The sequence below is a fragment of the Mustela nivalis genome (assembly GCF_964662115.1).
Source record: "Mustela nivalis genome assembly, chromosome: 12".
Taxonomy (NCBI): Eukaryota; Metazoa; Chordata; class Mammalia; order Carnivora; family Mustelidae; genus Mustela; species Mustela nivalis.
Genome location: NC_139031.1, coordinates 48485469 through 48513378, shown reverse-complemented (window position 1 = coordinate 48513378; position 27910 = coordinate 48485469). Strand labels below are relative to the sequence as shown.

The 27910-nt window shown below is 41.2% G+C and overlaps 1 protein-coding gene across 7 annotated transcripts in view; it reads right to left on the bottom strand.

The window, feature by feature from the left end:
- Positions 1–27910, bottom strand: part of OSBPL3 (oxysterol binding protein like 3) — a 176546-nt gene that overhangs the window by 109767 nt on the left and 38869 nt on the right. The window contains exon 1 of one of the 7 annotated variants that reach the window (XM_082692185.1): positions 1940–1982. The exons of the other annotated variants lie outside the window; for them this stretch is intronic. The gene's annotated coding sequence lies outside the window, so the exon portion shown is untranslated. Of the gene's footprint in view, positions 1–1939; positions 1983–27910 lie in introns of those variants that run through there. 7 annotated transcript variants of the gene reach the window in all.

Here is a 27910-nt window from a genome sequence, read left to right as displayed (position 1 = left end):
TGGAGATAGCTTCTTTAAAAGGATCAGATCCTCCAACTCATAACCCATTAGGAATGTTATAAAAAGATGTGTAAAGGTCATGTGTCATTTAGGAATGGCTTATAATGGCTGCTTTAAGACAATAGTTAGTGATAGGTAAAGATCATATTTTGCAACAGAAAGATGTTAGCCCACACAATTATCAGATGTTAATTTTTTTGGTAGATGAAAATATTTACCATTTTCTACTATCTTCAGAAGGCAACAAAATCCACTCTTGGCCAGCCAGGTGCCTTTTCACAGAGAGTGGGGAGGGAAGGCAAGAAGCCTTTTAAGGGGGTTCCTGCACCGTTTACAAAGTCCTAGAAACAGCTCCACAAAGCTGCTGGGTAACTGTCATTCAGCCTACCGTAAAGTTATAGATTTGGCAAGGAAATGAGAAGTTAATGGAGAAAACAGCCAGTCTCCCAGGTTCTTAATATTCAAGTGTTTTCATAATCCAACATCTGATTTACCAACTTAATTTACCACTGCCCAGTATAATAACCTCTTCTGCTTGCCTGAACCAATGTCTGTTTGCCTCCAATTCCTAAAAGTTCCCAATTCATGACAGGTGTTCTCATAAATTGCTAGTAGACTTTGACACCTCTTTAGAAGATAATGTGGGCCATAGCAAGGTTGTGTTTCAAAACTAAAGGCAAAAGGCAACCGCTTCCAAAAATAAACCCTCTCAGAAAACATGGCATCCAAACGCCCTTTTCCAACGAATCTTAATGACAATGAGCCCCCCCACACGTTAAATGACCAAGAATGACCAAGCCATGGAGAAAGACCAATGGTTAACAGTGCATTGATTATGACTGAAGCAGTCAGGGAATAACCAGGGGAATTATGACTACTGGGGTCAAAAGTATAAATCCTAACAAAATAAAAATAAAACAAGTGAGAACCATCTGAAACCAGGGTAGGGATGCTGGGCAAGAGCGACAGATTGTTTATCATACTATTAGTGCGTGCGCAAATCATTCTGACTCCCAAACCTGCTGGAGGTGCTCATCTCTCTTCTGCACTTGGAGAACTAACCCTCTTCAGATAAAAGATGACTTTTCAGAAGATTGGCAATTTATTTTCCTTTTGTTAAATTCAAGTAAGATCAACTAGAATATTTTACTTTTAAAACTCCGTTTAGGGGTACCTGGGTGACTCAGTCAGTTAAGCACCTGCCTTCAACTCAGGTCATGATCCTAGAGTCCAAGGACCCAGCCTTGTGTCAGGCTCCCTGGTCAGTGGGGAGTCTGCTTCTCCCTCTCCCTCCACTCCTCCACCACTTGTGCTTGCTTGCTCTCTCTCTCTCAAACAGATAAAATCTTAAAAAAAAAAAAAAAAGAAATAAAAAATAAAACTCCATTTAGTATGAGTTCAATCTTACACAATTATTTCTGCCTGTCATTTATCTGTCCATCCCTCTGTCCATCTCTCTCACTACAGGTATAGAGGCAAGCCTGAAATAAAGGCCAACACTGGTTATTTTCTGGTTGAGATTTTTGGGGTAATATTTTAATTTCTCCTTTGACCTTTTTTTGTTTTGCTTGATTTTTAAACATAAGGAACACATGTCACTGATATAAAAATGAAAAAGCAATTACTTTCTGACTTGAATAGTTCATTGTCCTCAAATGGTCACCTGATCCGGCTTTACCTACTTCCCCCAACTTCACCAACCTCGGATTCGGACTCAGATACCCCCAGCCCATCCTCTGCGTTCTCTGATTCTTCTTTCTTTCTGGCTTTTGTCTCCCTTGTTGGAAACACGTTAGGATCCCGGAGAGAGAATCTGCCTGCATCACGCCTCCCAACAGGGTGAGGTGGCCACCCTCCCAGAACAGAGTTAAGACCAGCCATGGTGCTGGGGTCTATAGACTGGAGGTGTGAATGGAAACTACTGACACCGAGCACCCACCTGCGAGGCTTCTCCACCACAGCGGTGACACACCAGGCCACTGCGCTCACCGGACGTGAAGGCAGCTCGAGCACCAAGTCCCCTTCTGACTCTCTCGCTACTCTCCCCACAACGCTCACCCCCCTCTTTAAAGAAAGTTAAAGAAACAGACTGTATGGGACTTGGAAGCAAGGAGTGTTTGGGAGGAAGGAGGGCATCTGGAAGAACTAAGAGGGGAAGAGAGGAGCCTGTATCACACTGTTCTAGCCAAGAACTCCAGGAATGCGTTCCAGCCATAACATGCCTATCTGACAACTCAGAACAAGGTAGCCTCCGAGCTCTGTTTATTTCACAGAAGTCAGTGGCCTTCTCCTGCTTCTTCCTGTCCTTTATTTTAAGGAGTACATATCAGAGTAAAAGCTGCAAGAATCAAATTTTGTAAATTCATTAGATCAGAGATTATCAGGCCCTACACAAACCAAGCTATACACATAACAGATTAAAGATAAATAAATATGTAGCTCTTAGAAGCTATAAAGTATCTTATAAGTTATATATATACATATTTGTGGTGTTTCAGGAGTTTGATTATAGCTCCTACTTTAAATGTTTCCTTTTTGGATAGGTCTTTTAGTAGCACAACAGAGAGACACAAGCAGCTTCTATGTACTAACAGTCATGGCTTCCCAGAAATAGCAGCTCAGAATCGGAGTTCATGCCTGAAAAATTAAGGAGCTACCCTACATCATAATTACTCAAAATGTGCTCTGCTAGGGACACCTGGGTCTGGGTGGCTCAGTCGGTTAAGCATCTGCCTTCAGCTTGGGTCATGATCCTGACATCCTGGGATGGAGTCCCCAAGGGCTCCTTGCTGGGCTTGGAGCCTGCCGCTCCCCCTGCTTGTATGTGTGCTCTGTCTTTCTCTCTCTGACAAATAAATAAATAAAATCTTAAAAAAAAAAAAGTGCTCTGGTAAACAGGGTACTCTGTGGCAGTGAAATAAATATAAGTCCCCACAGACCAGTGACCTTGCTGATTACTGCTCCTACCTTCACTATTGAAGACACAGTGTAATACACATTGGCACATTAAAGGTGCTGAAAAGTCCTACAGTTAAAACAAATGCCTGTTTATTTTGTTGAAGCCATTCAAACACATGTGACCATGGAATGTCTTCTTTGAGGTGACACTTAATAGTCCTTCAGCGTGACAATCCTGTCTAGCTTTAAAACTCAATTATCCTGAGTCCATGAAATTATCTGTTCTCTTACTTTTAAAGGTTGGTTTATCCATCATGTAGATAGTAGTTTAACATGCATAGGCACCACTTCTTGGTTATAAATTAGGCACACAACAGCTGGTAAATAACACTTAGACATTCTTTGTTTACAGTTTCATGTCTAGACTTGGTCTAGAGAAACTACAAGAAACCATGAAAATCACATAAAAACCAAAAGCAAGTGTCAGAAACTGGGAACATGCTTCCCTGTTTGACCCAACAGTCCCCTAAAAGGCCCTCCCTGGTCTCACATTATCACATATACCCAACTTCCCTGCTCTCGTTCCCCTCTTGTTTTCCAAAGTTTATACTCAGACTCAATCTTTTCTACCTCAGTCTGAAATTGCCCTGAAGAGGAAACATCTGAATAGGAAGTAAAATATCATTTGGAGAAAAGAAGTAGCACTTCAGAGAGAGGCACTCTTAATTAACTGGACAAAATGCTCAAAGAAATCTTGTGGAAATTATCTCAGAAATTAAGTACTCACACAACTGTTATGTAGGCTTCAAAACACAGCTCAAGCAATTTGCACATATTCACCCAAGTAATGGGAATCCCAAGAAAATGGGGTCGACATTAAGTATTTACTTCACAAATGTTTACTGATCATTTACTATCAGTCAGGGACAACTCTAGACAGTGGGGATAAAGTAGCGAGCAAAGTCTAAAACACTGTGCTACAAACAATACTATAGAATAGACTAGAAAACTCACTAATACTAATCTATATGATAACTTTGGGGAAAACAGTTTCTAACTTGAGGAAGGCTGATTTTAAAGAAGAACTTAAAATGATCTTATAAGGCACAAAGAAAGTTTTCTTGCATCTCTGAGGAGGGTATGGGAAAGGCAAGAGATATTTATTTGGTACCTGTCATTTCCCAGATACTATGCTAGATGCTTTCACATATATAATGTTATTTAATTTTCAGAACTGTTCTTTGACTTAGGTTTTAAGTTTCAGTCTATGGTTAAGAAACCAAAATAGAGCTAGTGGTCAAACTTTTATAATATATCTGATTCCAGATCAGATATATTAGTTCTGGACCAGACTCCAGAACTAAAAGAAAGAGATGTTTGCTTGCCATTTAAGCCAACCAGTGTATGGTTATTTGTCATAGAAGCCCGAACTAAGAGATCAGACAATGGAATATTATTCATCTGTAAAAAGGAATAAAACATTGAGTCAAGCTACAAGTGGATGAACCACATGTAAGTGAAGGAAGAATGATAAAACAGGCCACACAGGGGTGCCTGGGTGGTTCAGTGGGTAAAACCTCTGCCTTTGGCTCAGGTCATAATCTCGGGGTTCTGGGATCGAGCCCCACATCGGGCTCTCTCCTCAGCGGGAACCCTGCTTCCCCTCTCTTTCTGCCTACTTGTGATCTCTCTATTAAAATAAATAAATAAATAAATAAATATTTGGGGGGGGGGGAGTCACACATTATGTAATTCCATTTATATAAAATTTCCACAATAAGCAAATCTATAGAGATAGAAAGTAGATTATGTTTGCCAGGGCCTGAAGATAGGCAAAATGGGGAAGAAGGCTATTCCTTTTGGGGTGGTTAGAAATGTACCATAATTAGATGATGATGACCATCACACAATTTTGTGAATGTATTTAAAAAAAAAAAATCACTGGGCACCTGGGTGGATCTGTTGGTTAAGTGACTGCCTTCAGCTCAGGTCGTGGTCCCAGGGTCCTGGGATTGAGTCCCACATTGAGCTCCCCCTGCTCTGTGGGGCGCCTGCTTCTCCCTTTCCCTCTGCCTGCTACTTCCCCTGCTTGTGCTCTCTCTCTGTCAAATAAATATTTTTCTAAAAAATCACTAACTGACACATTTTAAAAGAGTAAATTTTGTGGTATGTGAAATTATGTATCAATTTTTAAAATCCTCTCTTCCTAAAAATAACCTTTGAATCAAATAGAATCAGACATATAGTTATCAATCTCTTCCCACAAAAACCACTGGCATGGGGTAAATCTACTTTTGCGGAGTCAAATGCGACACCAGCTGTGGCACTAGCTGTGACACTGGCATTTAGTCCTAAGATTCAAAAAAGAACTATCTGTGTTCTGAAAGTGCTTTAATACAGCATATTCAATTAAAAATAAATGATCACAGGCACCTGGGTGGTGCCCTTGGTTGAGTGACCGACTCTTGGCTTCAGCTCTGGTCATGATCTCAGTCATGGGATGGAGTACCAAATGGGGTTCTGTACTCAGAAGGGAGTCTGCCTGAAATTCCCTCTCCCTCTGCCCCTCCCAATCATTCTCTCACTCTCTGCCTCTCTCTCTCTCTCAAATAAATAAATAAATCTTTTAAAAAACCCAATGAGGGGCACCTGGGTGGCTCAGTCGTTAAGTGTCTGCCTTTGGCTCAGGTCATGACCCCAGGGTCCTGGGATTGAGTCCCACATCAGGCTCCCTGCTCAGCAGGAAGCTTGCTTCTCCCTCTCCCACTCCCCCTGCTTGTGTTCCTTCTCTCACTGTGTCTCTCTGTCAAATGAATAAATAAAATCTTTAAAAAAAATAAAAGTAAATTAAATAAAAAAATAAAAAAACCCAATGAGTAATATAACACCAGCATGGAAGACTACATTTTCAGATTAGTCTACATAAAGCTTCTGAATCTATATGCTCTAATGAACTTATGGAAAGGAAAGAATGAAATAGCCAAGTCAAAGGTCAAAGGCAACCTCAACACGTGGAAATACCAATATAAATCCCAAGACTTGTCAACCCTGCCTGCCACATTAGTCATCCTAGAAATCGTGACTAGATTGTGGACACGCCTCCTCATTTGAGAGGTTGCTGACACTCAGACCCAGAAATGAAACACTGGTCCCCCCTCCAAGATCTCAAAGGCATTCTTCTATGTGGGTAGCAGTAACAGCTTCCATTACCAAGGCCCTAGTTACAAGCAGTTGGGTCTAATTAAAACCTTTACAGAACGACTGAAAGCCAAATCTGGATGTGATGTTAAAATGACTTTCAAGCTCTGAAACGGTTGGCTGATCTTCGATCTGTACTCCTGCTTTACATTCAGCAATGACTCACACCCACATATAAAAAAAAAAAATTTTTTTTTTTTTACTATGTCTTCAATTCTCAGAAATACCACCATATAGGTTAAAATATTCACACAAGTCCACCCATCACTAGTCTAAAGAGCACCCCAGATTCTATTGTCTGCAATAAAAGAACAGGATAAAACTGAGCAAGCACAGATAATTCCAACTTTCAAGAGGTTATGTTTTAGAAGGTATTCTAAATCAGCTGTTTCAAACTCAAAACATTTTTCTATAGAAAAATTTAACTCATGATCCTGTACTCAAGCTAGCCCAGAGAGACCTACTCAATGCACTTAAAGTAGAGAGATGATGGCACTTCTTATAGGGGGAAGATGCCTTCAAAGTCAACTCCAGAATGTAGATCAGAGTGGCAGCACCCCAAGTGCAGCATCAGGAAACAGGGTGGGAATGCTCTGGTCCCATCATTCCCCACGTGCTCTAAACTGGTGGACAAATACAGGCCATGGTCCACTGTAGGAATCCCTCCCTACTCCCATTCAGACAAAAGAATCCTTTTTCACAAGGACCTCTAAGGCTGGGAAATCTGTGGTTTTTGCTACTCTCCCAAAGTTGGTTTTGTTTCTTTTTGTTTTGTTTTGTTTTGTTTTGGGGGGGTGTTGAGAGAGAGAGAGCACGCATGTGAGCAGAGGTAGGGGAAGGGCAGAGGGAGAGGGAGAGAATCTTAAGCTGCTCCACACACATCCAGGAGAGACATAGGGTTCGAGCTCACGACCCTGACACCATGACATGAGCAGAAATCAAGAGTCAGACACTTAACCAACTGAGCCACCCAGGTGCCCCCACAAAGTTCTAATTTCAGTAAATGTCTGCTTATCTGGAAATGAAAGCAAACCAAAGAATTCATATTGCAAGATTTTTTAAACCTTTGTTGAACTATCACATTTGTATAGAAAGTCATATTGCTGAATTTTTTTAAAAGATTATATTTATTTATTTATTTGGGGGGGGCATGCAAGTAAGAGGAGGGAGAGGGACAAGCAGACTCCACAGTAAGTGTGGAGACCAATGCAGGGCTTGATCTCACGGCCCTGAGATCATGACCTGAGCAGAAATCAAGAGTCAGATGCTTAACTGACTGAGACACAAAGGCATCCCTATATTGTTGAATTTTTAAAAACGCATTTTGTAGAGAAGATACATGAAAAGTAGTGAATTTCAGCAACTGCTTGTATGTTTCTATAGTCAGCACAGATTTCATTCCTCATTACTACTAAGTCTGACAGATAGCAGAGAGGCTACACATAGCAAGCCCCTCAAAGACATCTATGAAATCTCTGTACCTTTAACATCATTAGTATTGTATCTGCTACTTATTTTTAAAACTCCCTAGAATAGGGGCATCTTGGTGGCTCAGCAGGTTAAGTGTCTGACTTCAGCTTAGGTCATGATCTCGGTGTCCTGGGATAGAGCCCGATATCGGGCTCCTTGCTCAGCTGGAAACCTACTTTTCCCTCTCCCCATGCCCCTTCCGCCAACTTGTACTCTCTCTGTCAAATAAATAAATAAAATCTAAAAAAAAAAAAAAAAATACCCTAGAGTAACTTATGTACACTGCAATAGGGACTAACAGGAATGGCCTGGCCTCAGAAAAGATATCATATAGGTGGAAAATAGAAAACAGATGATTAAAAAAATAATCATCACTATCCTCAAATGCTTCAGTGTCTGGACTGTGTTCCAGACAATTCCAACGGGAAGCAGCGGGACAGCACAGATAGGGTGGCAGAAAGATGGCCTTGCCCTAGCCACAGAGTGACCTTGAGATCTGCCTCTTGGTGCCTCAATTTCCTCAACCACAGAACTATTTTCACTCAGGGAACTGGGTGGCTGAGTGGCCAGGATGGGAGGGAAACTGAGTATTCAGTGGACGCCCCTGATGCCTGTAGAATGTGGTTTCATAAATAGGCATCACTCATCGAACAACTGAAGAAATACGACACCTTAGGGGATAGATTATTCCAGCAACCCCACAGGAGAGCTGGGAAGCAAGTGCTAACTCAGGCCACCCCCCAGCTCTTCTCCCACCACCTCCTGGCTCTCCTCCGACTTACCCTGCGGGGCCGGCTCGGCCCCCATTCTTCAGTCTGACCTCATTCCAGGCTGACTCTCAGCCTTGCCATCAACCCTGAGGTCAGCACTAATCCCCCCAGCCCCAACTCAGGTTTTCAGGTGAAGGCTCTGTCTCCTCCTCACCTGCCATGGCCTGCCAATGCTGGTGCTGACCCGGGCCTTCCAGGGTCAGAGTGAGCAATTGTCCTCCTTGTGGAAAACCCCATGGTTAATTCTGAATACGAAATGAGCTTCCTACCTTAAGAGTCAATACAGAAAGAAAAAAAAAAAAAAAAGGAAAGAAAAATGAATGAAAAGTCTGGATGAGTTAGAGTTTTAGGAACTGCAGAAAAGAAAAAGAAAAGGCAAACCTGTACGTGCGGCCATCAGTCTGCCGTATGCTTCACCCACCTCCCCTGTGCGTACACACACACATACACACACACAATGTCAGGGATGGGGCAAACTCAGCAAATTCTTCTCAGCTTCAGGGATGGCAAATCTCATCCTAAAAGATAGGTAATCTATCACAATGGATGGAAACGATCAAGAAAGGGTCTGCACTTAACCTCTTCCTTTAAAAGGCCCAGGAAAAACACAAGGCCTGCTTGCTGAATTCTCTCCTCAGAGAGGAGCTCACCATGACCGGTTGTGGGGGCATGTGGGGGCAGGATGTGCCATAGTCTCATTATAGGCACCTGTGAGAGGGACTCCTCTCCTTAGCACCCCTCTCTCTGAAAGCCAGCCCCTCCCCGGCCACCGGAGTCCCCCAAACCAAGGGCAGCCACTGTATTGACTCACCTGCACCGACGTGATTCTCTTTGTCCAGAATTTGGGAGGCAGACAAGGGGAAAGAGGCTGACTGTAAGGACACTTAACTTGGGAGACACGTGGGATATCCCGGGGTCTATTCTGAACCACAGGCAGGGAAAGCAGAGAGAATGGGACAGCAGGGTGCGTAGACAGAGAGGGGCTGGAAGACAAAGAGAGGCCAGCCGCAGACGCAGAAATGAGAATGCGACACAGAAAGACAGACAACACACTAAGGCCGTGAGGCACAGCCAGAGGCAAAGAAGAGGCACATAAAGAGACAAATCAGACAAATGGGCTGCGTGGGCTGGGCGACCCGGTGGAGGGGGACACAGATTTTGGGGAACTGCTGCGATGTCTGAGGTCCTGCCAGTTTTCAGCTGTGCTTCCTGCCACTTGCCCTGGGCACGACCCCTGCTTCCCTCCAAAAGCACCCATCCTCTGCAGATCCCACTGCATGTACTATTTTCCACATGTGCAGAAAGAAAAGCAATTTTATTTTGTAAATTTTTTTTTAACATTTTATTTATTTATTTGATAGAGAGAGACACAGGGAGAGAGGGAACACAAGTAGGGGGAGTGGCAGAGGGAGAAGCAGGCTTCCCGCTGAGCAGGGAGCCCATGCTGTGGGGCTTGATCCCAGGACCCTGAGATCATGACCTGAGCCAAAGGCAGATGCTTAACTGCTGAGCCACCCAGGCACCCCTAGAAAAGTTATTTTAAATATCAATACCCAGGGGCACGTGGGTGGCTCAGTGGGTTAAGCCTCTGCCTTCGGGTCAGGTCATGATCTCAGGGTTCTGGGATCGAGCCCCCCGTATTGGGCTCTCTGCTCAGCAGGGAGTCTGCTTCCTCCTCTCTCTCTGCCTGCCTCTTTGCCCACTTGTGATCTCTGTCAAATAAATAAATAAAATCTTTAAATATATATATATATCAATACCCAAGGAGAGGAAGTTTTGGCAAATTTTGACACATATTATTGATTACAGTATAAATAAGTAAAAGGATCTGGGAAACCTATTGAGCAACTGTTACTCAAACGTTATAAAACACTCTAAACCTTTTACTCAATATTTATAACAGGGGAAAAGTCGATACAACCTTCATGTCCAACATTAGGGGAAAAGTTAAGCAAATTAAGACTAGAATATATTATATCCTACCAGGAATAATATTGCCTCTTATATCCTACCAGGATTAATATTGCCTCTAAAATCATTCACGAAGAACCTTAACCTGTAACCTGTTCATGTTAAAAGAAACATGCTAAACACAAAATGCAGAAAAATTTGGAAAAATGTCTACTGAAAATAAAGACAATAGTTAAGACTCAACCAGACAGTGAGGGGCGAGCTACATTTGGCTATCAAAACAAGGGAGTTTCCCCCCCTCTCTTCCTTATTAATATATTTTCAATACTTTTATGAGAATGTATTCAAGATCGTATAATCACTTAAAATAAGGGCAGGGTGGGTATAGTAGTGAGAGTGTATCCCCTCACAGTTTCGCACTTGTTTCTCTCAAGCTGTGACTTACCCTATAGCTATGGTCCCACTCTGGATTCCTCCACAGAACTACCGACTCTAATAACAGTGTGAAGCTTCTTGCCAATGCTGTCATGTGGGTATTTATTAAATACACATTTCCTCAATGTCTGCCACCTTGTATAAGGCTAGGTTTGACTGGTGCAGACACACGGATGGGATCTTCTTACTTTCTGAGACAGCCATTCCATCTTTTTTCATTTTTATTTTTTGAAGATTTTATTTATTTATTTTTTTTTTTTTTTTGAGAGAGAGCATGCAAGTGAGAAAAGCAGCAGAGAGATAGAATCACAAGCAGACTCCACAGGGGGCATGGAGCCCAAGTCAGGAATGGATCCCACGACCCCAAGATCACAACCCCTGCCAAAATCAAGATTTGGGTGCTCAACCAGTGCCACTCAGGTGCCGAAGCCATTTCATTTTTTAAATGTTTTGATGATGTCAATGATCTCCAGCTTCATCTGCAGCCCCGAGGTCTCTATAAGAGGCTCGCCAATGCACCAGTGGTCAGGACACTGTTCCACATCCAACAAGGTCCCACTTCCCCTGGATATTTAGATCTACAGTGTTACTTGAGGTTCTGCCCAGGAATCAGATTTGTCCTGGCTCAGGTTGGTTGCTTATGCTGTTTTCCCTTTGGCCATAATACAGATCAGCCCTATTTGGCTGCCATTAATGTCCTCTTTTTCCCATTTCCTTTTTATTTGCATACATACATACATACATGTAAAGGGGACAAGGGAAGAGGCACAGCAATTAATCGTTTTTATACATGTCGTCCAATCTTTACAACCTAAGAGCACTGTAGACCTATACATATAATTAACATTCAAAAAACATTATTAAAGGTTGCTAAATAAATTGTATGACTACAGAGTTCAGTGTTTTAAATACTGTATAAGTGAGCATGAGGTCTGATTAACAAGGGCCAAGAGATGAAAGAAAAATTCTCCCAGTAGGCTCTTCACTGACCTGCAGCTATAACAACAAACCCTCCTCAGTCACCCCTTTCAACATGCAGCCCAGTGTAGATGGAGGGTGGCGAGGTCAGTATACTTACCTGACTTTCTTATTTGTTGTCTAGGTCTTGGAACACAAAAAAAGGGTGCCCACCTATTATAATATATGGCCAGATGCCTTTTCAAGACTAGAAGTAATATCTCAATTCCAGCCCAGATATTCAAAAACCCAATATATTTTCCAAACCTCTCCTTTCTGGGTCTCTCAATGAACAACAAAAATTTTCTTTCCCACAAGAGGCCAATGGGCAGGCCTGCTTGAAGGGAGAAGTACCAAAAGGTCTCCAGTGATTTCTACATGGACGGCTTTTCTTTCAGGTTCAGTTCCTGAGGAAGGAAAACTTCCCCTTAGGAGAAATCTCTAGCTTCTTAGGGCTATAAACGGCTTTCCACAGTTCCTGTTCACCTGGGAACATTCCACTGTCTTTCTCTGACACTGTCTGTAGCAGAGGCCATCGCAGGGTTCTGCAGAAGAGGAAAAAAGCAAGGAGAGAAGTAGATTCTAATAACTATTTAAATCAGGCTTTCCTCCTTTACACTTCAGTGTGGCTACAGTTCAGAGAGCTGGCCGCTTTGACACGTGCAGCCCCACAGCCATTATCTGACCCATATTTGTGACACAGAAAAGGCTGAGTAGAAGAACTGTCTCGGCTTCCTTGGATCACTTTTAAGACAGGCTGACATGCCTGGAGTTAAAAAGACATAACACTTTTTCTGTTGCATTAAAACAATCCTTAAATAGCTATAGAGTAAAAGCTTATCAGCCTTTAGTTTTGCCCTGGTGCGGTGGAGAGGCAGACACGATGACTAGGTGACTCCCATAATAGGGCTCGATAGGTGGTGGTAATTGGAACCTACTATTTCTTTATGTCTAGAACAATGACCCTCTTGGTGTTCGGAGTTAAGGGAAATGACAGTGATCTATCTGCAGCTATAGAAACAGTGTTCGTAAGACGGACACCAGTTTATAAAAAGCTCTCCAGTCCTTGGTTTGAACATGTCAGGGCATGACATGCCCCTGCTCAAATTTCCTCAGTAGATATTCATTACCTATAAATAATAGATAATCTGCGAGTCAGAATCTGCGGACATTTAAAAAACCAAACACGCTCCAGTCTTCTTCTTGAAGATACTAATTCAATGGTTCTGGGATCTAAGGATGAACGTTTAAAAAAAAAAAAAAGCTTTCCAGATGGTTACAATGCACAGGATTGGGCACCTGGGTGGCTCAGTCGGTTAAGCATCTGCCTTCAGCTCAGGCCATGATCCCAGGGTTCTGGGATCCAGTCCCACATCAGGCTCTTCACTCTGTGGGCAGCCTGCTTCTCCCTCTCCCACTTTCCCTGCTTGTGTTCCCTCTCTTGCTGTGTCTCTCTCTGTCAAATAAATGAAAAAAATCTTTTTAAAATAAATAAATAAATAAAATAAAATGCACAGGATTGAGGACTACCAATTTAAGAGAAGAGGTCTCAAGCCTTGTATGACATACAAGCCTCAATTCCCGTAACTATCCACCTCACAATCCACCTTCCAACAATACCCACTCACTCGCAGTTTCTCACCAACTGTCTCTGAGCCTTTGTGGCAGCCACTTCTGCCCTCATGGTGAGTACCGCAGGTTAGCCACATCTAGGGTGTGGCTCCAATGGGGCTTTCTATCCATTCTTCCCTGACATTTCCAGATACACAGAAGATATAGGACAAGGAATCAAGGAGACCACTGCAGAAAAGCATCAAATCACAAAGGAAGAGAACCACAGAAGAACAAAAGGAACAAAGGAATTACAAAACAGCCAGAAAATAATGAATGAAAGGGCAGTAAGTGCACACCTACCAATAACCACGTTAAATGTAAATCAACTAAATTCTCCAGAGAGTATCTGAATGGATTAAAAGAAAAGAAGAAGACTCACTTCAGAAGTAAAGACACACACAGGCAGAAAGTGAAGGAATGGAAAAAGATATTCCATGCAAATGGAAATGAAAACTTAGTAGCTATACTTACATCAGACAAAATAGACTTTAAAACAAAGGCTGTAATAGGAGACAAGGAAGGTCATTATATAATGATAAAGAAGTCAAACCAACAAGAGATATATTATGTGTAAATATTTATGTACCCAGCATAGGAGCACTTAAGTAGATAGAGCAAATATTAACAGACCTAAGAGAAGAAACAGGCAGCAATACAATAATAGCAGGGGATTTAATGCCCCCTTTCATCAACGGCTAGATCATTCAGGCAGAAGATCAATAAGGAAAGATTAGCCTAAAGTGACAAGTTAGACTGCATAGACTTAACCTTCCTAGGCAGGCACACACCAGGCTGCTCTTCCACACACCTGATTCTGGCAATCACATTCATCACAATAAAGTATTTGTTTGCATGTCTCCTTATGAACAGTAAGCTCCTGGAGGACAGACATCATTCTTCTTCTTTATATCGTGCTGTTAGGTAAAATACCTATCATGTGATAGGTACTCAATCTTTTTTTTTTTTGTAAATGAAGTAATAAATGTACCATATGAAAGTACTATAGCCAAAAGTGTGATAAATAATAGCACTGGCATTATATTGTTGCCAAAAGAAAACATGAATAAACAAAAATCAGTTTTACTCAGTTAGAATCTCCATCATGTACCTTAGGTTCTAAAAGTTACTTAAAAATCCTCTAACACACTTAAAGGAAAGCTCTTGGGAATTTTTGACTCAGTGAGAAGCAATGCTGCTTTCATCTTATGTCTAGAACTCATTTCAAGGGGACTCCTATGACTTCAATTCTAGTCTCAGACATTGCTGAAAGAAATCTCTGAAAGAAGCTGGCAGGAGAATTGGCAAGACAAGGATACATTATATATGCAGTTTAGGGTTTTCTGAATAGCATTTTGCTAAGCTACAGGCTTACAGGATTTAAAATCTGACTCAGAACACCAATCATGATGCCAACGTTTTTATTTTTAGATTTTTTAGCAGAGAAGATGGCTATAAATTCAACCTACTCAGTCTACAAATCCTCTAAACTTCCTCCTCGAGAAAAATGCCAAGAACACTTGGCATTTCTCCGGGTATTATTTTATTTGCATGTATAGCGATGCTGGTAAAATTTTGGTAACTAAACAAGAATTAATAACTGAAGTTCTAAATGATTCTCATGATTACGGCTTAAGTTGGCAAAATATCTTCCAGAAAAGAAGAAACTTGCTCATGGAAATGTGCATGGGTGGACTGTTCAGTTTTTTTCACAATGGTATGCTTGCTTGTAGTTATATCTGTGTTCTCAGACAAGTGCCAAGGGGATGACAACAGAAGGACCACAAGTTTGGGTGACGAAATAGAACCACAGAAAATTCAAAGGCAAGGTAAAAATATTTTTTGCCTTATACCAAGTGTGCTTTGCTTTTGACACCCCAGCTTCTCATAATCGTATTTCTTATTTAAAAAAAAAAATTCGACTATATTGAAGTATAGTTTATATGCAACAAAATGTACCCCTGTTAAGTGTACAGTGTGATGAGTTTGCACAAATGTGTATACTTGCGCCCCCTCAAGCAACAGACAGAACCCTTTCCTCACCCACAAGTGCCTTCTATAGTCAACTCCCACACTCACTCACCTTTCTGATTTCCAACCCTATCAATTAGTTTTGTCTGTTCTAGGGCTTCACATAAATACAATTGTGCAGAATATACTCTTTTTGTGTCTCTCTCTTTCCTTCAATGCGTTCTTGACTTCCAGCCACAGTGTATCAGCAATCCCTTCCCCTTGGTTGCTGAGTAGTATTCCACTGTATAAATATACCACAAGTTATCTGTTCACCAGTTGAGGAACATATGAACTATTGTTATAATAAAGCTGCAATGAACATTCGTATAGAGGCCTTTCTGATGGATAAATACACAGAAGCAGAACTCCGAGGCATTAGGGTAAATGTATTTAACATTAGAAACTGCCAAACTGCTCTCCAAAGTGGTTGTGTCTTTCTTTACTCCCACCAGCCATGCCTCCTGACCTCTCCAGTTGCTCCATATCATAGTCAACACTTGGTATTGTCAGTCATTTAAATTTTAGCCATGCCGGCGGGTATAGGGTTACTTCACCGTAGTTTGATCTACAAGGTAGATCATCAACCTTGAACATCATTCAACCTTCTTCTCCTCCTATAGAATACAGGCAATATGCTATAATAAAAGATCACTGGGTTAGTTTCTGAAATCTTGAGTTTTATCATCAACTTCGTCACTAAATAGTTGTATAATGCTGTAGAAACCATCTACTGTGACCTCATTTTTGCCCCATCTATAAAATGGTTAAGTCAGCCGAAAGGAGACTTCAATTCTTGTTCTAAATGAAAATGAAAATGCTTTTTACCAAAAGCAACATATTCCTTTCATAATATTTAAGCATTATTTTTGCATAATGTCCCACAGTTTTCAAAGAGAATTTGTATCTGTCCTGTTTAATGCCAAAGGAATAATTATCTCCAAAATATCATACATTTAAAAAGGGGGGGGGGGATAAGAACCCATCAAGAAAGGAGATTCCCAGGGGTGCCTGGGTGGCTCAATGGGTTAAGCTTCTGCCTTCGGCTCAGGTCATAATCTCAGGGTCCTGGGATAGAGCCCCAACATCGGGCTCTCTACTAGGCAGGAAGCCTGCCTCCCCCTCTCTCTTTGCCTGCCTCTCTGCCTACTTGTGATCTCTCTCTCTCTCTCTGTCAAATAAAGAAATAAATTCTTAAAAAAAAAAAAAAAAAAAGAAAGAAAGAAAGGAGATTCCATTCAATGTAAGACTCCCTCTTTTACCTGGTGCTACAAACCTGGTTTGCTAAATCAGTTAACCTTCCTGAATTCCTTTTCATAGTCCCCTGAGCTTAATTTCCAAATTGCTTTTAAAACCCTTTCTGAGGGGGGCGCGTGGGTGGCTCAGTGGGTTAAAGCCTCTGCCTTCTGCTCAGGTCATGATCCCAGGGTCCTGGGATCCAGGCCCACAGCGGGCTCTCTGCTCAGCAGGGAGCCTGCTTTTACCTCTCTCTCTGCCTGCCTCTCTGCCTACTTGTGATCTCTCTGTCAAATAAATAAATAAATAATCTTTTAAAAAAACAAAACAAAAACCTTTCTGAGGAGTGCCTGGGTGGCTCAGTGGGTTAAACCCCTGCCTTCGGCTCAGGTCATGATCTCAGTGTCCTGGGATCGAGCTCCACATCGGGCTCTCTGCTTAGGGGGAGCCTGCTTCCCCCCCCTCTCTCTCTGCCTGCCTCTCTGCCTACTTGTGATCTCTCTCTGTCAAATAAATAAATAAAATCTTTTTAAAAAATTAAAAATAAAATTAATAAAAAAACCTTTCTAACTCATAAAACACAAATAATCACCTTTGGTCTTTTAGGTTTTGCTCACTAAGCTTTAAATTGCTTATAGTGACCCAGTTAGCAAATTATTGGATTTCATTGGCGATTTTGCCTTATGCATATACAATATTTCTTTACTACTCTTAAGTCTCATCTGCCTAGCAACTTACGGATATCAAGCAAATTCCAAAAGTTAATCCTCATCCTTTTCATTCCCATACGGCAAGGTAAGGGTAAAGTAAAGGTGAAGACCAAGTTAATGATAAAAGTAGGAACACATCATACATTCTTTATGAGGAAACTCAAGGAGTTGGAAGAAAAGGTAAGTAGTGATCAAAGTGGGGAATACATGGCAAAACACTAAAGGAAATGAGTTTTCAGTTCCAAAGAAATATGTACTGAAAGAAAAAAACTACAGATCAAACATCGTGTTCAGGGAGATATGGGGGGAAGAACACAACACTTCTTACCTTCAATCCTGTCTACACAAATCACATATTGTCTATCCAAGATTCAGATTACACTTACAAAGGCTTCCCATATCTTGTTTGTTCTAAAGATATCTCAGAATATGCCAGCAGACACAGAATCAACCTTTTATTGCTGACAGCAAAAAAGACATGGGCTTCAGTGGGAGGTCTATTTCAATATGAATGAGGGAAGTGGAGTTGAAGCTAAAAAAAGATCACATCATTTATTAAAAACAAAAAAAATATGCCATGTACACTTCCAGTGTACTCATCGAGGGGAAAAGGAAAATAATCTACCTGCCATCAGTTGAGTAGATCATTAACCTCTCTTAGGTCACTAACCTCTTTAAGTCTAGTAAAAGTTAGAATGCAGACTTTCCAGAAAAGCAATCCTATGGCTTTGCCCAGCCCCAAGAGGTTCAGCTCCATAAAGGCCTTCCATGGAGTCTTTAAGGGTTTAGGGATCCTAGGACTAGAGGAAGGGCCCCTGGTTAAATAAATTTATCAGTGTGATTTCTGCTGACAATAATTCAAACAAATCTGTATCCAAAAAGAGGAAAGCAAATGTCTTGTAGTCCAAATCCCCAGTATCATACATGGTAGAATCGGAAGATTTCTTTTTTTTTTTTTTTTTTTTAAAGATTTTATGTATTTATGTATTTGACAGAGAAAGGGAGCTAGAGAGAGCACACACAAACAGGAGCAGAGAGAGAGAGAGAAACAGACTCCCCACTGGGTAGGCAGTCTGACACGGGGCTCAATCCCAGGACTCTGAGATCATGGCCCAGGCAGAAGGCAGATGCTTAGCCAACGAAACCAGGCACCCCAAAGTTTGTTTTTCTTTTTTAATTCTAAAAATTACTGAATATTCTCGTAAGAAGTATATGTTCAGAGGTAGAAAGTGAGCTGTACAGATGCTCCCAGACAACCATTCTCCAATGGCTGCCCCTCCAACATCAGAGTAAGCCAACAAGTATGAATAGTCATTTGAGTGGGTGATGTCAGTACCTTCCATTTCTAGAACAGGTTTATTCTAAAAGGAGGAATTCTTTATGGGGCACAGAGGGAGGAGAGTAAATGGCTAGAAAAATGTATGGGAACAAACTGATGTGATTTAATTTTGAGACATTCAGAAATACAAGTGAAAAAGGATGATTTGAGAATTCTGGCTCGTAGGACAGATGCCTGTCTGTGGCAAGTAGAATAACAACCCCAAATATATCCACAGCCTAATCCCTGGACCCAGCAAATGTTACCTTATATGGCAAAATGGACTTAAAAGATGTGATTAAAGTAAGGCCCTGGAGATGAGAGGGTTATCCGGGATTATCCATGTAGGGCCAATGCAAGCACAGGGTCCTTCTAAGAGAGGGGCAGGTGACCCATTAGCGGCCTGCAATGTGATGAGATGGGATGGTGGAGAATGAGACGAGATGTGGACCCTGAGCCAAAGAATGCAGGTAGCCTGGAAAAGTTGGAAAAAGCAAAAAAAAAGTTTCCACAAGAGCCTCCAGAAGGAACACAGCCCTGATGACAAGCTGATTTTAGACTTCAGACCTCCAGATCCATAAGGGAATACATCTGTATGGTTTAAAGCCACAAGACTCAACAATTTAGCTTTGTTACAGCAGCAATAGGAAGCTAACACATTCTCCATCTGTTTTCTTTAAGATGCTAAGGAAACAAAGGAACAGCACATGAAACAAGTATTTCCTGATGAACAACAAATAAGACCTCCATGAACAAGGCTAAGGATGGTTCAAATGTGGCCCTGAGCTAGTAACACATGGGGAGGTTATGTGGTATCATGGAAAAACCACTGGACTAGGAATTCGAATATTTGGGTTCTCATCCTTGCTCTTCCAATGTACAGCTATAGGCTGCCAAGCAAGCACAGCCTCTTTGGGTCTCAGTGACTGATCTTTAACATGAAACATGTAGATTACACAAATTATAATGTCTCCTTAACAAAGGCCAAAGAACTTTCTCTACTGACTGGTTCTAACCAGCGGCCAGTTTTCCCATTCCCTAGTGTTTCCATGTCTCCTCTTAATCCTTATACCACCCTGTGAGGTTGGTCCCAATGTTTCCTGTTTTAACCTTAAAGAAGTCAGGTCATTTGCCCACCATCTTTGGGATCTGAACATAGGCCTGTCTGATGGAAGGCCACCTCCTTCTCCGCAGTACTGTGCTGCCTTTCTGAGCCAGGGTTCATGCTGTGTGTCTATAAATCTGAAACGGGTTAGAATAGAAGAGCTAGAGAAGACCACCAACACCAACCAGGATCATGAAGATGCTTGAGAAAAAGCAAGAAAATCTGGGGGCGGTGGAGAGACTACATTGCCTCATATCCAAATATTTTAAATGCTAGACATCCAAGGTTAAACTTTCTGGGAGCACTTTTTAAAACAAAAGAAACATTTCATGACACATAGTGGCCTCCCAGGGCAGACACCCTACTGTTCTAGGAGGTAGAAGACCATGTTCCAAACCAGCGAAACTTCTTTCCTTCAGATGCAAATTCCACTCTGGGTCTCTACTGCTACAGCAACTCTAGCCTTCATGGTTCACGAGAGGAGAGTGGAAAGGCTGCTGCCCAAAATAGTTTAATAAGGCCAGCAATGAATCATGGAGTAATAACAGGCCAAGCAGGCAGATGCCTGCAGAACTGGGGCCCAGCTGAGAGGGGGTTTCACAGCCCAAGGTTACAATGGAGTATAAAGAGGACATTCATTACCCGTTTTCAAGGAGGGAAAGATTATTAGTACCACCTGCAAACTCCCAAAAAGGAAGTCAAATATGAGACAATTCAGCTCGATGATTTATTAACACTGTCCTAGAGTTCAAAAGCAACAGACCCATAAAGGCAAAAAGCAACCATGCAAACAAAAGCCCTTTGGAATGTCTTCTCTCTCAAAGGTTCTGATTGAGTCCCAAAATCTGCCAAATAAATTTCATATGCATAACCACATCTTATGTTTATGAATAGTTTCAAAGAAACAGAACATGTAAAGGAAAACAAAAATACCCAGAAAACCACAAAGAGACTAACAATTGTAGGCCTGTCTAGAAAACCAAACTTGAATAACCCCGCGATATGGAACACTTAGGTCATTAATGATATTTCTGATTATACTCCTGTTCCCAAGGAAAACTAACAGTCAAGCAAAAGTTTAAGCATGTTGTACAAGAAAAGAAAAGTTGCTTTTTCATAATTAATCTATCTTAAATTCCAGGTGAGGCAAGTATTTGCATATGTTCCCAGTTCTCTTCTGAAGTCAACGTTTACATAATTAGTTACTAGACAAGTAAACAGATGGGCAATTTACAAAGTTAATCACTATCTGCTTTTGCTATCAAAATTTGGTATTCCAGCCAGAGTCAAACATACCTATGCAAAGATACATACAAGAGTTACATACAGCATAAATAGAAAGAGTAAAACAATAAATACTAAGATTCATTGGCATTACAGTGGTTTCGTCTAGAAATAGCTGCGTGGATAAGATGAGAAAAGCAAAGTTTAAAAGAAGGAAGAGACAGAATGTGATGAAGCTGATGAGAAAAGGCAGGCCATATGTGTCATTGCTCTAAAATGGGACTCGGAGAGAAAGTCAATTTTCTCAGCTGGAGTCAAAAGTAAGAGTTTGGAAGTGATGGGAAATAAGGTCATGTGAGAGTAATTTTTCACAGGTGAAAAGGTAAATCTCACCACTTCAATGAAGGCCTTGTGAAAAACATCAGTATTAATGACCTCAGTATGTTTTTATTCAAATATTAACAAGTAACCACAGCATGCTCAATGCCTATCTCACTGACAAGTGTGAGTCTTTGCTGGCCACCTGAGATGCAGAAATCTTTCATTATATTCCTCTTGTATCTGAGTTAATGACAATAACTGAGTTCCTGGGATCGAAGACAAACTACCAGTAATAGACGTGAAACGAAAACAAGTGCCTAAGAACAGCAACAACAAAAAATACCTTCATCAGTTATTAGAGTATAAGGTACCTGCTGAGCCAAAATGGAAAACAACATTCACTTAACAGGTGCTTTGCCAAAAATATATCTACTTTCCCCCCAACCACTGAGGAGGAGCACGGAGTACATTATGGCTTCCAGAAGCCTGGGTCCAGGCTGGTCTTCTTAAAATCAGGTTAAAAATCAGGATGAACAGGGTCATCTGGCTGGCTCATTCAATAGACCACATGACTCTTGATCTTGGGATCATGAGTTCAAGCCCCAAGGTGGGCATGGAGCTTACTTAAAAAAAAAAAAAAAAAATCAGAATAAACAATACCAGGAAAACTTAGTGTAACTGTTCGGATGGCTTTGCCCTTGAAATAAAGCCTGTAAAATTGAGTTTACCATGCAGCTTACCTTTGAGTGAATCTTCTAGAAATATTTCACCCTTGAGAAACAATGTAATGACCTATGTTTTAGTTAGGCTGCACGTCCGTTTATATCTTCTCTTTCTTGGTGCAAAGTTCAATATCCTTGGGCTTTAGGCAAGAAAATTCTAGCAAGAAAAGCCAGAAATTACAATTTTGCTGAAATGCCATCTTCCTGGGAGAGCTGATTATCCCCACTGCACAGGTTTGTCTCACTCTATGAACTGCATGATCTTAAAAATTGTACATAGTCATGAAAAATGATTTCAAGAACCTTGTAATAGCTTCTTCAAGATAAGACCCCTTTGAAAAACACATTCATTTTTACTCCAGAAAATGAAGAATTGGTCATATAAACTTTTATGTATCTCTACCCTAACCCATAAGATATCCGTTAAAATAATAACACAGGCATGAGGAAGACTCTTTTAACTTAAAAAAAAAAATCATAGAATCACAAGAAGTTGCCAAAACTAAGTGTGCAGTGTACCCTTCACCTAGCTCCCACTAATGGTAATATCTTCCATATAATCAGCCAAACTCAGGAAATTATCATTGGCGCAATACAATTTTCCAGACCAGAGTCTGCTCGGATTTCACCAGTTTTACATGCACTCGTTTTGTGTGCATGTGTGTGCAGTGTGTACAGGTCTGTAAAATGTTCTCACAGGTATATTCCTTTATCCAGGTACCCACCACAACTAACACACAGAACCATTTCATCAGCACAGAGGAGCTAAAAGAGAGCCTTCTGCTGCACTAGTACATGTTCTCTCTATCAATCTGGGTGATGGTTATGCTGTACACTTAACATTTATGAAATTTAGAATGTAATTTATGTCTGAATTTTTTTAAAAAAATGATGCTGATGAAGCTCTATTAGTTGACATGAGCAACTACTCCAGAGAGATTAGGCTAAAAAATGTTATAAAACAGTCTTTATAAGAGAATCCCATTTTTATAGAAGTCTATGTCTCTATGTACACCAAGAAAAAGAAATCCCAAAACAAAAAAAGTACATACAGTCTTGAGGAGGGAATCTTTTTTAATCACCATTTAATTCATTCATCGTTTTCTCCTGGTTGGGAAGTTAACTTTTATATCTCCAATGCAATCCTTTTTATCACTCCCCTAAAATTCAATGTCAATCAACTTTGTAATGAATGGATCTCAGGCTATCAGTTCTAGTAAAAAATGAACTTGAAAAGGCCTTCCTTCTGAAGCTCAGTGTGTTAGAATATGTGTGAATTTTCCAAAGAAAGCTGAGACACTGCATACAAACTGCATTTAGGGCTAACTTTTCCTCTCACAATTAAAAAAAGAAAAATACCACTACATTCTTTTGCTATAACCTTCAATGACCACAGACCGTGGGCTAAATATGCAAAAATGTCCGAGGGACCTCAAAAAGCAGAAGACAAATATCCTGCTCTCAACGAGATCAAAATTACAGTACAAGGGCACCTGGGTGGCTCAGTCATTAAGCATCTGCCTTCAGCTCAGGTCATGACCCCAGGGGTCCTGGGATTGAGTCCTGCATCCAGCTCCCTACTTTGTGGAGAGTCTACTTCTCCCTCTGCCTCTGCCTGCCACTCCCCTTGCTTCTACTTTCATTCTCTCTGTCAAATAAATAAAATCTTTTTTAAAAATTGTAATACAATATGCCAAGTTCTTATATCAACAGCAAAAATAAAGTCCTGGGAGTAGAGAGCAGAGTAAACTACCAATTTTATCCAAGAGCAGGAAGGTGGAAGTATTCTAAACAAAGGATGACTCTAGATCTGGGCCTTGAAAGCTTATATTTGGGCCAAGTGAAAAGGAATGAGGAAAGAGAATAGAGTCATTCCAGTCAGAGAGACTGCTATAGGCACAGGAACTTTGAGGACCTGCTGAAGGACAGATTCCTACAAGGTAGGGAAGATGTGAAGGGAGATGATTCTAGAAACAATCTTAAATACCATGCTAAAATTTTGGACTGCATTATCTTTTTTTTTTTTTTTTTTTTAAGTAGGCTCCATAGACCAGCATGGAGCCCAAGATGGGGCTTGAACTCACAACTCTGAGATCAAGACCTGAGCTGAGATCAAGATGCTTAACCAAATGAGCCACCCAGACGCCCCTGGACAGCATTATCTTACATGTGATAGAAAGCCAAAGGATTTTTAAGCAGAGGACTGGATGGCTGGCAGTGTTTAAAGTGAGTTAGAAGGGAATTGTAAGAAAAGATAAATTACTGAGCTCTGACTGGTGTCCTAGATGAAAGACGAGACCTGAATAGGGACAACAACAGCAGTTGTAAAAGAGAAGGATACAGATTAATAAATTTGATTTGTACTTTTTCCAACTATATAAATGGATCAACATCTATATATTTCCAACTATATAAATGGATACAGCATCATGCTGTATATACCCCACAACCTGACTTTTTGTTCAACATTATTCTTGAGATTTATCTGTCATGACCCATGTAGCCCTAGTTCTTTCATTTTAAGCTCTATAGAATTTAGTTGATTGAATACACGATCACTCATCCGTATGTCATTCATGAACATTGACGTTGGTTCCAATTTTCTAATTTTCTAATTTTCTAACAAACAACAGAGTGGGGAACAGAGTGTATCTACTTCCTTGTTCATATCTATGAGACTTTCACATATTGGAAATAGAACTGCTGGTTTACAGAGTTATATGGTTTGAACATCTTAAACCAAGCTATTTCTTGCCAAATTAACCTCTACAGTAGTTGCTCCAAATTACATGCCCATAGACAAAAGAGGGGTTTCCATTCTACATGTCCTTGTCCACCCTTGGTATAGTTAAACTATTGAATTTTAACAAATCTGTGAGTGTAGAATGGCTATTCCTGTCCTGGTTTTATATTACTGCTTCCAGGGCCTAGAGCTATTTCCAAAATATAATCCATGAATTAGAATGTGGGTAGTGAGGGAGAGGGAGAAAAACTACTGTGTGTAACAATGCTTGGGTAACAAGCATTGAAATATACTTAGCTGTAATTCGCACACACATGTGCAAACATGCACACACACACAAATGGTGGCCTAAATAAATAAGGGTTTACATGCCATGAAAAAATCCAGAAGGCATTCCAAAGCTAATATGGCATGCAGCTCTATGGTCACAAAGAGCCCAGCATCCTTTTATCCTGAATTCCATCTTCAAGATCACATAAGAGTCAAAGACGACTTCTGAAACTCTAGCGATAATTCAAATTGGAAGGCCAGAAGGAAAGAAATTTGGGCAAAAAGGTCATTATTTCCCAGCCAAAGAGCTTCTTTTTTTAGCCTTCCTGGAAATCCCACAGGAGACTTCCGGTAAGATTCAATGGCCAGATCTTAGTCCTATGGCCATACTTAGTTTCCAGAAAGATTAGATAATGAGGCTTTGTTGTGTTGTTTGTGTTTGTTTGTTTTTAGGCAAGGTGCCCAGGAAGAAAGCAAAATTCTGTTACTAATGAAGAAGTATATGATGGGAGGGAAAATTCTTTGGTGTAAGTAAATGATATGATTAATCAAGATACAGAACACAAGAACAGACAAGAAAGGAAATAAAGCTCAAAAGACGGAGGTCAGTGTAGAGATACAGATTGAAGAACAGATTTGGAACTATAAGATATAATCATAGGAGTGACTAAGTTCTGGAAAACACCACCCATCAAGAAAAAGACATGGTGAGGTGACTGCACCAGGAAAGCCAAGATTTAATAGGAAGGAGGAAAAGTCAATGAAGGAAGCCAACATACAGAAAGAGAATATTCAGAGAAGGAAGGAAATTAGTGCTCAAAATTCAAAAAGAGCAAAGTCTTTGAGCACTTAGGAAGCAGGTGTAGAAGCTACTAGAAACTGTGTCCCCAACAGCCATTCTCCCTGGCTTCTTCATTGCTAATAGAATTCCAGTTTTGTTCAGACACTGAAAAGTTATGTATTTGAAAGGAGCCTAATCCCCTCTTCAGATCCAGGCTAGAAACCTAGACATTTCCAAACCTATCAGGAAATCCCATTCCCCTGGCATTGATTGGCTTAGGCAAGGAAATGTGGTGCACTCCTGGCCAATGGGAGTCCAGGGTCAGTTTGAAGAGGAAATACAGCTAACATGCTGTGATTGGCAGGAGGAGAGCTTAAGGATACTGGGTCCTAGTGACGCTGTCAAGCCATTAAATTAAGCTAATCTGGAACTGTCCTACTTCCAGACTTCTTTTATATAGCCTCTCTCTTTTTAGAGAGAGTAAGCAAGCCAGTACAAGCAGGGAGGGTCAGAGTGAGAGAGAGAATCTTAAGCAGACTCTACACCCAGCAGGGAGCCCAATGTGGGGCTCAGGACGCTGAGATCATGACCTGAGCCAAAATCAAGAGTCTGTCATCACTTAACCTGAGCCACCCAGGCGTTCCTATGTAGCCTTTTTTTTTTTTTTTAAGATTTTATTTATTTATTTGATAGCGAGAGATCACAAGTAGGTGGAGAGGCAGGCAGAGAGAGAGAGAGAGATGGAAGCAGGCTCCCTGCTGAGCAGAGAGCCCGATGCGGGACTCGATCCCAGGACCCTGAGATCATGACCTGAGCTGAAGGCAGCGGATTAACCCCCTGAGCCACCCAGGCACCCCCTATGTAGCCTTTTATTTAAGACTCTTGAGTTTGGGGGCGCCTGGGTGACTCAGTCGTTAAGCGTCTGCCTTGAGCTCAGGTCACGATCCCAGTATCCTGGGATCGAGCCCTGCATCAGGTTCCCTGCTCAGCAGGGATCCTGCTCCCTCTCCCACTCCCCCTGCTTGTGTACCCTCTCTCGCCGTCTCTTTCTGTCAAATAAGTAAATAAAATCTTTAAAACTCTTGTGTTTGAATTTTCTATAATTTCAGCCCAAATCAACCCAACTGATAGAAAAGTCAACAGTATCAAAAGTTATAGACAGGCAGGATAGCACCAGGAGGCCTTGGGACATGGGATTTAGAATGGAATGACACTGAGGGAAACATCAATAACTCTGGAGGCTGTATATAAAGTTGGGAGAGTTGCTTCTTAGGGACCTCTGTTTCTAGATAAAACAAGGACAAGTTCAAACGCTGAGAATGAGGTCGTGTAAGAAAGCTGCATCCTTGAAGAGAATAATAAAGGTTTAGAATGGCTGCTCCAGAAAATGGGAAAAAGTACAAGCCTCAGATCAGCAAAGAGATTTCCAAGTAATATCAAGTGTTGTGGTAAGCTTAAAACCATACATTTGTGGGTTTTTTTAATGAACATATAATGTATTATTTGTTTCAGGGGTACAGGTCTGTGAATCATCAGGCTTACACATCTCACAGCACTCACCACAGCACATACTCTCCCCAATGTCCATAACCCAACCACCCTAACCCTACTCCCCACAACCCTCCAGTAAACTTCAGTTTGTTTCCTGATATTAAGAGTCTCTTATGAAAACCGTACCTTTGTAAGGAAGCCTGCGATCAGTTACAGAGTGAGTACAGAGATAGAAGAGGCTGTGGTGTTGACTCAGAGGTGAAAAAAGAGTTGAATACTTCTGTGGAAGATTGGTGGTGAGGAAATCGCTGTCCCTTTGACAGATAACCAAAATCACCGACCATGTTGTCCAGGTATACCAGGGAGAAAGAGAAGGAATAGGGGAAGTCAAGTGCAGACAGACAGAAACAGGGTATTAAGGGAATAAATTCACAAAGTCTGAAGAACAGGTTTAGTGTGAGAAAGCAAATGAGAAATGTGGAGGCTCTGACAGAGGGAAGATATCTCAGAAGCCAGAGTCCCCGGGTGTGGTCATGGAGTGGGTTGCTGAGGTGGCGTGGAAGGGAAGGTCACGGACACCAAGGAGATGGGGCACAGTGAATGAGGATGTCCAATTAGTCCCCCCAAAGGGCACAACACAAGCCAAGAGATCAAAGGAAATCAGGACACAGCTACTAACTGGGAGCTGACACCACCCAAACCACTCTTCACATTTCTGAACAATTGTGG